The sequence below is a fragment of the Hesperophylax consimilis genome, chromosome 28, assembly GCF_061612785.1.
Source record: "Hesperophylax consimilis isolate HC1 chromosome 28, BYU_Hcon_1.0, whole genome shotgun sequence".
In the NCBI taxonomy this organism is placed as follows: domain Eukaryota; kingdom Metazoa; phylum Arthropoda; class Insecta; order Trichoptera; family Limnephilidae; genus Hesperophylax; species Hesperophylax consimilis.
In genome coordinates, this window is record NC_142863.1 from 22888723 (window position 1) to 22900538 (window position 11816).

The 11816-nt window shown below is 33.8% G+C and overlaps 1 protein-coding gene and 1 non-coding gene across 3 annotated transcripts in view; one reads left to right on the forward strand and one right to left on the reverse strand.

Moving 5' to 3' along the window:
* The window catches only part of blo (bloated), a 169144-nt gene extending 157793 nt beyond the window's left edge, over positions 1 to 11351 (reverse strand). For both annotated transcript variants that reach the window (XM_089648650.1, XM_089648649.1), the window contains exons 1-2: positions 11180 to 11351; positions 3338 to 3465 (exon numbers count right to left, since the gene is read on the reverse strand). The gene's annotated coding sequence lies outside the window, so the exon portion shown is untranslated. The remainder of the gene's footprint in view (positions 1 to 3337; positions 3466 to 11179) is intronic.
* TRNAH-GUG (transfer RNA histidin (anticodon GUG)) lies at positions 7247 to 7319 on the forward strand. The gene has a single exon. It is a non-coding gene; the product is annotated as a tRNA-His (tRNA).
* Positions 11352 to 11816: the final 465 nt, after the last annotated feature.

Here is an 11816-nt window from a genome sequence, read left to right on the forward strand (position 1 = left end):
TTGTGGGTTTTAAATTTTATTGGGATAAATAAATCGTTGTCCTACCCGGTTTTGCCGATAATTTTGATTTATATTATCATGAAAACTTGTAAAAAATAATACTGACTAGATAATCTGGAGTCATTTCAGAGATTTAAAAAAATACGTTCTTACCACTGATGCAGTGAGATATGATTTGAGAAAAGTTTTAACGTATTATTTTTTGGGTTACTATGCCGTGTGGAGCTTCCTCCTTCTTTAGCCAACCTTTTGGACAGCGTTAAAGTGTCCAACATCAGGGCAGGTGTGCAGATTGTGATGAAATGTATGTAGAAGTTTTACCATGTTGCGCGTGTTAACCTTCTTGGGGTGTTTCAGTATGAGATAATTAGTTAATTTTTTGCAGTTTTTGGCGTTTAGTTTTGGTATAGCCGTCCAGTACTGGGTACTAAGAACTACATAAATAACATTATTCTCGAATAAAATAATAATAAAAAATTACATTGATGAAAAAAATTAATACAAAGAACGTAATACACGATATTTATGAGTACTGCGTTTATTATCACACACAAGTCCGTCGGTCAGACAAGTTGGCACCGACTACCTGAAATTGTTAAACATCAAATAAAATAAAGTGAGACAGAGAACGCAGAAACACAAGTCTTAGTGTGTGAAGGACAACCTAGTGACAGTACGTACATCGTATTCTACTATTCCGCTCACTCATTTGTTCGTTAAAAGTAGGGGAAAAGTGGCCCACTGACGGGCGAACATGTTCGCGGCGAGCAGTCTGAGCATGACGTCATGCGATTTATGCGGCGGACAACCATTCAAAAATGTTCGTCGCTCGCCTGTGACGTCATGCTTGCCGCGGACTTGCTCACCCGTCAGTGGACAGCTTAACCTCGCAACTGGTGTCTGGTGCGAGGAACGCAAGCAGAAACGAGGAGCGTCCATTACAATGTAGCTGTTGCGCCCGTACACATATTATTTGAATGGCTCTCTTTCCAATGCATTCCGTTCCATTTAGTTATGAAAGATGTTATTTCTAGCCATTTCATTAATTACACATATTCGTTGTGGCTATTATTTTCTTATGCTTTTCATTATCAGACTTCAATCTAGAAAAAGGAACGCGCTGTGTTTTTTTTCGATAAGTATGAACATAACGCATCTCTGTATTTATGTCAATGCGTTTAGCCAAAAACCAAACAGATAGAACCTTGTTGCTTTGAAAATCAGCAGGGTTCTGTGTGATTAGTTTTTTTTGCTAATATAATGCCCTTGCATATTCAATTTTATTTATAAATACAATAATTTATATAATCAGTTTCAAGCTAATAGAAGTTTGATTCAAAATTATCTCCGAGCTTAGATATATTTTGATAAAAAATGTTAGAATTCGATGGAAATGAAAGACCTAATGAAGTGTAAATGAGAACCCTGAGGCGTATATATGGTAAAACCATGTATGACCATATGAGAAATGTGGAGATCCGCAAAGAATGCAAGCCTAATGAAGAAGAAAGTACTTTACGGAGAATATATGACGCAAATGCGAATGGTAGAAGATTCGGGGACACTTAAGGAAGACATGGCACGATCAAGAGAATAAGATTCTCGAGTCGGCCATGTCAAGATTTAGAATAATAGAATAGTATGTATGAGACCATGTATGAATGTGATTAAGGCGATGCCATACGTAGTAATGCAAAATCACGTGTTTTTGGTTTGAAAATTTGGTCGCCTAGAAATGTGTATTTTTTATATAAGCCCAGAAAAAAATAATGTATAGGCCTTTGAAAACTGCTTTAAAGTTCAAAATCTCCTACTTAAAAACCCACTTTCGGTTATAATTTTATTGTATAATATGGCAAATTAAGTTATTTATAAAATGATCGGAAAAAAATTAAATATTTATGCCTGAACATCCACAAAATAAAATAAAACGTACTTTTTGGTCATGTTTTTTTCTTGCATAAATCAAAACAGGCGGATAGTGTTAAGCGGGAACTTAAACCTTATCGCCCTCTTAGTAAGGGTTGTTATTGATAGCGGCTCAGTTTAAAATATTACACGACTTAGTGCATCGCCTTAAGATTTAGAATAATAGAAGATTATGTTTGAGACGACGTATGGGTGTGATTGAGGCAAGGAGTGTGTGCCACAGTTTACAGTTGTGTGTACAGTCGTTCAATGCTCCGTCCTATCAGCCTACCCCTGCAGCAAACCGCAATTTTGGACGAAATTTCAGTTGGAACCTTGTTTTTCAAATGGCATGATTCTTTCGCTCAATAAATGTATTATTTTTCGCGTGGATGTTCGTGAACGTTTTCTTGAATTCTATATAAAATATAATCATTTTATAAATTTAGACAGACAACCTTTAGTCATAGAGCAGTACGCCGCTGTTAGCTGTGAACCATACAGCCTGGTAACAAAACATTGATCTAATTGATTTTGGTGTCTTAGTTCCTCGTGAAGGATGATTGGTAATTTTTTTCATCTAATTCGATCAGCTTTATTACGTTATATGTGCCGCCTACTGCCTTTGTGCTGTTTTTTTCTACCACCCGGTACCTACACAGAACCTGGATTTTTTTTCGGGACACCCATTACAGAGGCTATGTCCAGTGTAATTAATAATAGCAAATTAGATTTTGGAGAGGTCATTTTTAATTAGGTACGTACCCATCAAACGGTTTTTTCTTCTTTTTTCGACCGGTACTCTTTTATGATTCGCGATGTTTTATATAAATATAGGTAAGTACTGATAATGGTTTTTATAGCGCTATTTTTTGTGAAATTTCAACTTTTTATATGAATACCGCACAAGAGTCCCAACTGCTCCCAACCTTCTGGGGCCTGTGAGACTATACTGAGAACATCTTCTCCTCAACCACAAAGGGTAATAATAACAGTTTCTAAAAGTGTTTTACTTTATCTTTTATTGCGCTGTTTTCATGAAATATACCTTCAAGAAGTTCTTAAATGTCAAAAAAAAATTCACTTAAATAAAAATAACAAGAGATAGATATGATTTGAGACTTTCTGACAGTCTTACAGTATAACAAAAGTTTTTAGTGTTAGCGTAAAGACTACACCAAAACTAAACGTCAAAAACCACAGTAATTTTACTAATTAAAAAAAATTTACGCATGACGGTATGAAAAAAAAGCATCTTGTAAAAGGAAAATGCATTACTGCTCACTGTTCATCCAGCATCACCACGAATGCAGCAAATGAATTCATAGTATATTTGGATAATTAATTCCGCAAGATTCACAGTATAATATATGAAGAAAAGTGCAAGCAATAAACGGTCAATCACTATTATTTAATAAAAAAATCTTACCTTTGTTCAGCTGGTTCTCAAAATATCGTCGAACCACAAAATATTAATGTTCTAATTGCAAAAACAATTTCTTATCACTTTAAACTGAAAGTCACCACTTAAAAAACACTTATTTCATTAATTTAAACCTGAAAACAAAATATTCAAAATCATTAATTTTTCATTGAAATGATGTATGTAAATTTAAAAAAAGTTTTTTCCACAGTTTTTCTTTTTTTACACTCAAACATGCATTGCATTATTACCTAACCTAACTATTTGTGTCATTAACGAAAATAAAATGCTAGAAAATCCATATAGAAAAGGCTGTTCATATTTCATGATGCCAGAGCTCATAGATCGGGTGTTTTTAATGCTTGTGTGTATCTAGTACGGTCGATCAATAAAAGATTCATCGCTAATGTCTACAACTTGTTATTGTTCCCGAGCACGACTGCAGATCGTTAACATACAAATAAGTATTCACATCGAATAAAGCAAGTTCACTTAGGACGGGTTCTTTCGGAGAATTTGAACAATTCATCAAATTTCAACGTTCATTTTCGGATTCTGTGAAAGTCCAATTCAAGTTCTGTTATTATATCATTGTAGGCTAGTTGCTTGACAAAACTGAAATAAAAACAGAACTTGAAAAAATCTTTCACAGAACTTGAAAATGAACGTTGAAATTTGATGAATTGTTCATATTCTCCGAAACAACCCGTCCTTAGTCGTTGTGAACTGATGTTTGTTCGTTTGCGATCCACAGTCGTGACCGGGAGGGATGAAAAGTTACCGACAAAACCTTTATTGATCGAACATGCCAGGTACCCAGATGTTTCCATCTAAGATTTACAAGTAGGTACTTAAACACCTCCCCATCAATTTATTTTTATTTTTTTATAAAGAAAGACAAACATTCTCGAGTCATGAATAACCTGACAATATTTTAAAATCTCCTACTATCACCACAGTAAGTGGAAAATGTTGCTTGTGTTGTGATGGATGACTTAGCCAGTCGAGGAATTGAACGTACGACGCCTGGGTGAGACCCAAACGCGATGCCAGCTCAGCCACTGACCGGTCATATATTTTAAATAAGGAATTATTCAAAGTATAAAAAAAAAGTCACTATTTTAATGACAATTCGTTTTCAACTTCAAGGCGGGTAAGTACCATAATATTTAAAAATTCGATTAGAAAGTCCAAAAAAACCAAAGATTAAAATGAACACCGTTTTGAAACGGAAACGGAACGTACACACAAATATACAAACAGACAACATGCAAAGTGGTCAAGTTATCAAATTTATTTTGTAGAACTACATTTTTATGTTTTAATTTCTTTATTTTAAACATTAAAAAATATATAAAAACAGTTTATTTATAAGCAAGATCCGCCGTGTAATTATTATTACGCTGTTTCGCCTTCTGAAGGCATTATCAAACTGTGGTGAGTTCATTTGCAGACGATGTATACAAGAAAACTGTTTTTTTTTAACATACAATATTTTTTAATTTAGCAAATAATGGGAAATGTTGACTTCCGTTTGATGATCGGTCATCAGAAAATTATTTAATTATTCTGTGAACACATTCAGGAAATATCCATCATTATATTAATTTCTCGCAATATCCACGTTCTTGTGTAACATATGACATTATATAAAATATAATTTATACGCATGACGATGTCGTGTCATCGTTAAAGCGCTTCCTGGAAACATCGTTGAAATTTCCTTCCGAGAAAAACAGTTCCTTACTTACGGACTGCAGGTGTATGCAGGTCGTATTTATAATATATATCATACGTAATACAGGGTTTTCTAATAAGAGGTGGTATTTTGAATAGCCCGCTATTTCGGTAGATGTTACTTTTGAAGCTGTCATTTTTTGACATTTGATATGTAGAAACTGCGCCATTAGTAAAAATGGAACGATACACGCTTCAACAACGCATTGAAATTATTAAAATTCACTTGAGTGAATCAAATGCAAATTATCTTGAGTGATGAGGCCCATTTCCACCTCGGTTGCTTCGTCAACAAGCAAAATTTTCGCATCTGGGGCTCGGAAAACCCAAGAGTTATTGTTGAAAAGCCTTTCCATTCTCAACGTGTGACTGTTTGGTGCGGTTTATGGTCCGGCGGAGTAATTGGACCTTACTTTTTCGAAAATGAGGCTGGGGCAACAGTTACGGTGAATGAATCATCTATCGAGAGATGATTAATGATTTTTTTATGGCCGGAAATGGATGGTATTGATCTGGACAACGTTTACTTTCAACAAGGCGGCGCTACGTGCCACACAAGCAACGAAACCATTCTACTTTTACGATTGAATATCAAAATAACACCTCTTATTGGAAAACCCTGTAGCTTGATTCCGTTCTAAACATTGAAGACACAAACTGAACTGAAGAAGGAGATCAAATCAAAGAGACAAATCTGAACGAAACGTGAAACTGAACAATAAGAAGATAACTGTCTCATCTGGAAATTGAACCCAGGACTTTAACCACTTGACTATTGGGACCTTACTAGTTTCGTAAATCTCAAATTTATAAAATAATTTCCCTACGAGGCCTATGTCATTTTTGGGGATGCTGTGTGGTGTTATTAAGTACAGGAAGTTTATGGAAGTAAATTGGTATGAAGGGTTAGTAGGAATCTAGGAATCAGTGTGTTTTGGAGTGACGTATATCCTTCAAGAGAGATCAGTTGGAGAGGTCAAAGGGTCTCCCCAAACCAACATCTCTCGATTCTGCACGCCATGTGGCTACTCACGTAGGCGCATCCTGCAAACACCTCACCCGATGAATCCTGGCACCTCTGCTAAGTCACCAAACGTAGCGAACCACTCGGGGAGACCTATGGCAGAGGTGTTGCTTATCCAATAAATGGTACCCGGGGCGGCGGTACCCAAGCAACAAATATTTTTTAACAGCTGTCTTTTTGAATGATTAACAAAAAACTAAAGTATTGGTTTATAACCTAGATTGTGTCTCGGATAAATAATATCCGATTTTTATTTGTATGGAATACACATTAATTTTTTTATTGGAATAACAATTTTTTAATAACTTTTGAAAGTTATACCAACGATGTATTATATTATTGAAGAAGAAGATAATGCTAATAAATCGAAACGAAACACAGAAAATAAAAAGATAACGGTATAAATATGTTATATAAATGATATGTTTAGTGTGCCTTATTATTAATTTTGCTTACTTCTGATAAAATTGATAAAAAACATTTTAAAATGTCGAAATTCATTCTTGAAGAATTAATAAATTTTTGGCCCGTACTAACCGATTATGGCATCGAAAAGATGGATCGGTGTAAATCACACTTCTAGGAACTTGACTTGTTCAATGGTTCTAACAAAACAGGTTATTCGAGCATGTTTTGAATCTATTTTCAATAAACCATCTCCGTTACTGCAAATTTACCGATGCATTGTGACGCAATAAACGTAGCACTGAATTTAATAAATTAACAAATAAATATTTTGTGACTAGAATTGAATATACCCTTGCTCCCGTGTCTCTCGATATGATGATGATAACTCGACATAATGACAATTCAAGACACATTCAAAAATTTATATGAAGTCATGAAAAGAGGTGAAAAATAACTTACATTTAAAATAATAATAATAATTTGTTATCCCTTGTGCTATGCATAAAAAACCTTGTCTTATAAACGTTAGTTTATCATAAAAAAATAATAATATATGACATTTCAAAATATTTCACCAACAAATGTAGATATAATATGTCTCGACGCCATCTAGTGGTTAATTTAGCACTAACAAAGCCTTTCCTACAAAAATAAAGTTGGTTGTTTATAGGAGAAAAAATATAATAAGCAGTAATTGTTGATTGAAGTACTAGTACATATTGAATTATTTGGCGTGTTGGGAATAAGCCGACGTAGCTCAGTGGTCTAGAGCACCTGACCGTGCATCAGAAGGCGCGGGTTCAATTCCCGTCGGTGGCATTTATTTTTACTAGGGGGATATTTTCAATTGGTATTGCTATTTCAGGCGACTAATTATTAATTCCTATCACAGACATAGGAATTAATAGACGAGAAGATAATGGCGAGGGGTAAAATCAACTGTTGAAGAACGAAGGGGGTGAAGCTGACTGTGATTCGTCAATAAATCAATCTGACAGTAAATAGGCATCTCGCATTATAATATCACCATTTACTTCTTAATAGTAAAATCTGCTTTTGAATGAATAGACATTTTTACATGGGAGCGCAAATTACTCGCCACGTTATGAACAAATTTGCGAAGTCCAAATTCGGCAAAAAAATTCGGTTCTATTTTCAGAGTCGAATATTTCGTTTAAGTATTTAGTTAAGACACTTTTATAAATGTTCATAATTTACTTCTCAGCAACCAACCAGCTTTGTGTTTCGCGTCCAGACGTTTCTCGATGTGATAGTAACAACTGATTCATATTATACAATGTGAATATGCTTAAAATAAAGTAAAATAATGCTTATATATGGAATGTAATACGACAATTGGGTTTATTCTCTTTTTCACATCTATTTTTACAAGTTTTCATAGTACAAGTCAACATTTTGCCGTGTTATTTCGTAAAATGAACCGATGATGCCTCGACCATAGTTCGCACAAGAATGATGACGTCACGTTTTCAAATTTCACTTGAGGCCATACGCGAGCACAGCCGGCTCCAATGGAACCGGTATGGGGAGTGGGGATAATACGCTTTTAATCACTTAGGGCAGGTCTACTAATATTCATATGTCTATGCTTATATTATTTTTTCTAATCCACGTATCCTATTTAATCATATCAATTAGGACGTTCGTACACGGAGAGACTTATAAGCGATTAGAGTTTTGTGCGCGTAGCATACTCGCATTTGTGAGTATCTACCATACTATTTTGCTATTGTTTATACACGACGCGATACGTCGACCACGGGTTTGTCGTCAGTTGCACGTTAGTTGACGTCAATTGCACGCTACTGACAGTGTTGTTAGCACGCTACACTAGTTGTATTTGCGTCTAAAAGTCGTCCGAATATGATTTGACTGTAAATTGTAGTATAACTTGCAAAAAGTGTGTTTTGTTTTGTTTTGAAGCAACATCTATACCAGTAGAACAGCAATGGATGTATTCAATAATAATATGATATTTGAGAGAGATGTGGGTGACAGAATAAGTCGGGGGCGTTCGCTGAAGCAAGTTGAAAAAAGGTCTTGAAATCGACTGTCGTGAGCTTAGCTTAAACTATGATCTCATATCTCGTAAAGAACAGAGTGGGAAAGACATAAAAACTTACTGGTAGAATAGATTTAGTGATTTCAACTATGTCTACGAACACTATGCTTGATAGCTGTTGCGCCTTTAAAATGCATCTGTTTACCGGGTGGTAGAAAAGTGTTGATAGAATATGTTAGGATTTATGAAATCGTTCAAATTAGACTGATACGAATGCAGTTCCGGCTGCAGTCTAAACGGTGAAAATTAGTGAGAAAAAATATAAGAAAAATAAGTAAAGCACACACTGTTTTGCATGGCATTATTAAACATATTCATTTTGGTTGTGCGTCTGTCTGTATGAATGATTGTAAATCTGGTTCAATGAAATTGAATATTTTTTGATTTTATGTGTCATTTTAAAAATTGGAACTGATGTGACCTATAATGTAATGCCTGGTTTTGCATAAATTCAAGCATCTTTATATATATTGTCTTTATTTAATTATGGAGTCAAAGTGAAACCGGTTTGAAATCAATAATATTAATAATTAATTAATGAATAGTAGTGCTTTAAAAAAAGGTTGATTTATGTTTAATTCTGTTTTAATGTACCTACGGATTTGTTTCAAAGTTTTTGGCATAACCAAGTCGAAAAAAACTTGAAAGGGTGTGATTTTAAAAACTGGAAAAATTGTGACAAAGCTAACCGTAGCTCCTTATCTTATTCTTAGTCAAACTATAATTTTATTATAGTTGGATATAGGCTATATCTAAGTACATACATAACCTGAATACAATTCAAAAGGGGAATTATATAGACCATACTGAAAGTACTACCTATAAGAATGCCTACGATTGAAATTGTTAATAGTTTTGATGTACAAAATGTACAACAAATATATACACAAAAATACACTATTGAAATTATTCAAAAATACATAAATCACTACTAGACCGCGTGTCCACCACAAAAGATCCAAAAAATGACATTCGGACAAAGAAATTCCAATTATTTTGCAACAAAACTCCACAACTTCCTTCCCCCAGATTTAAAACTAATAGATAAGTTTAATGAGTATAAAAATGAGATTAAAAATCATACTGAAAGAGTTCAATGAAAAAAAAACTCAAAAATTAAATTAAAAATGACGTAGAAGACAAATAAAATATAATTATGTAACTAGTCCGCCTCGGCACAGGACACTCTAGTAAGGAGGACTAAAAAATACATTTAATTTACATAATATTTTGTATGTACAATGTTTTAATATAGCCACTAATTTAAAAATAAAATTATTCTATTCTCTGGGGGAATTTTTAATAACTAATGTAAATAATACGAATGTTTTTTTAGTAGGACAATTATTAGTGATTGCATGACGAAGGTAGAACATATACCTGTGTGTTTTGCGACCTGTTGCACAGAAACGAATGCGCAATATGCATTAGATTAGCAATTCTATAATTATTATTAGCTAGAACCATTGATCAAACATTTACTAGAACGTACCTGTGCTCTTAACAAAGGACTTGGGTAAATTGACTGATCTAATTTAGGAATATTGACTATTATATGCGTGTTACTCTTATAGAATTAATAATATAAATTAACAAAAATAAACGTTTTATTTTGCTTTGATTTGTGCCACTAATGCCGGATTCTTTCTAACTGACTAACTTATTGACTAGCAATCACGCCGTTTTCATGCAGGGGTAGGCAGCGAAGACGGATCGTCCAAAAAAACTCTGTTTTGGCACACAATCCTTGCCTCATTAACATTCATACATACTCTTCTATTATTCTGACTTTTGGCCCGACTCAAGCATTTGTTTTACTTGATCGTGCCACATCTTTCTCAGGCGTACCCGACTTCTTCTAGCTCCTTACACTCCTTTCTTCTTTCATTCGCTCTACATGCGTCATTTTCTTAATCTTGCTCATTATACTTACATCAGCCTTGCATTATTTGCCATTTTTCACACGATCAAGTGTGGTATTACACACATACGCCTCAGATATCTCTTTTCCGCAGCATTCAGTCTACTTTCACCCTTCCTCTGCCAATTCCATACATAAGGGTAGGTATCAGCACTCTATTGTGGACTGCTAGCTTCGCTTCTTTGGACAGTAACGAATCAGAGCTATTTAATACTCTATTAACAGAGAAGATGCCATTTTGAAAAACAAACAAATACACAAAGTTCCTTACAAGTTACAAAATAAATACGTCTTGCAATATTGCAATACAAATTTTTCTAACAATTTTTTTTCAGTTCTTTGCTTGTTTTTTAAAATGATTACTTCCCCGTGAATAAAATACAGTTCTAACATCAATATTACATTTGATTTAAGGTCTTTTTTTATTTAGCTAGGACGTATTTTCATACATGATTATATATTCCAAAGGCAAGCGTAATTTACTATGGTTAAAACTACACAACTGATCAAATATAAACTTGCTTATTTATTCATATAATGCCAATACAGTATCACTTTTACACTCTCCTCGAACAGAATATTATAAACAAGGTTATATTGCATTGCTTAACATAAGAAAAAACATTTAAATGTCGAACTTAATACAACGAATCAATACTATTAATATATACACACCAACAAAAACAGAAACGAAAGAATTAAACAAAACGCGCGAAAATCTATTCGATTTTTAAATTCGAAACGTCACTTTTGAATTCAGAATTCGAACTGAAACTATTATTTTTTTTATTTAAATTTGTTTGTATTTTATTTCGTATTTCGAACACATTCCCTCCGAACCGAATACTAGAGCCAACTGAATTGAAAGAGAATGAACTAAAGGTATTTACGTATAAGACCGAATTTTCTACTAACCTACCATTAAAATATGCACACTTCATCAAAAAATCTAATCATCTGTATTAAGTTGTAATTATTTTACTTTGATTTGTTTTGAATCTTTTTTTGTTCACATTTTCGACTGCACGAATTGTTTGAACGTTTTCAAACACACCTCATAAAGAGTGAATCGAGTCAGGATCCATCTTAAAAGTCATGATAAATTTAACTAGGCACGTTACACTTAGTAAAAAGTCTAACCCAATACAAGCAGCACAATAATTTTTGCAGTACTAATGATTAAAACGTTTTATAAAGTGGTTATTTTTTAATTGTATCACAGTTTTGTTTGTACGCGATTTTGAGTCGAGGCTTTAAGATGAACTCTAATGAACGAAAAGGTAACAGGTTGCTATGAAATTGGTAGAGAAAA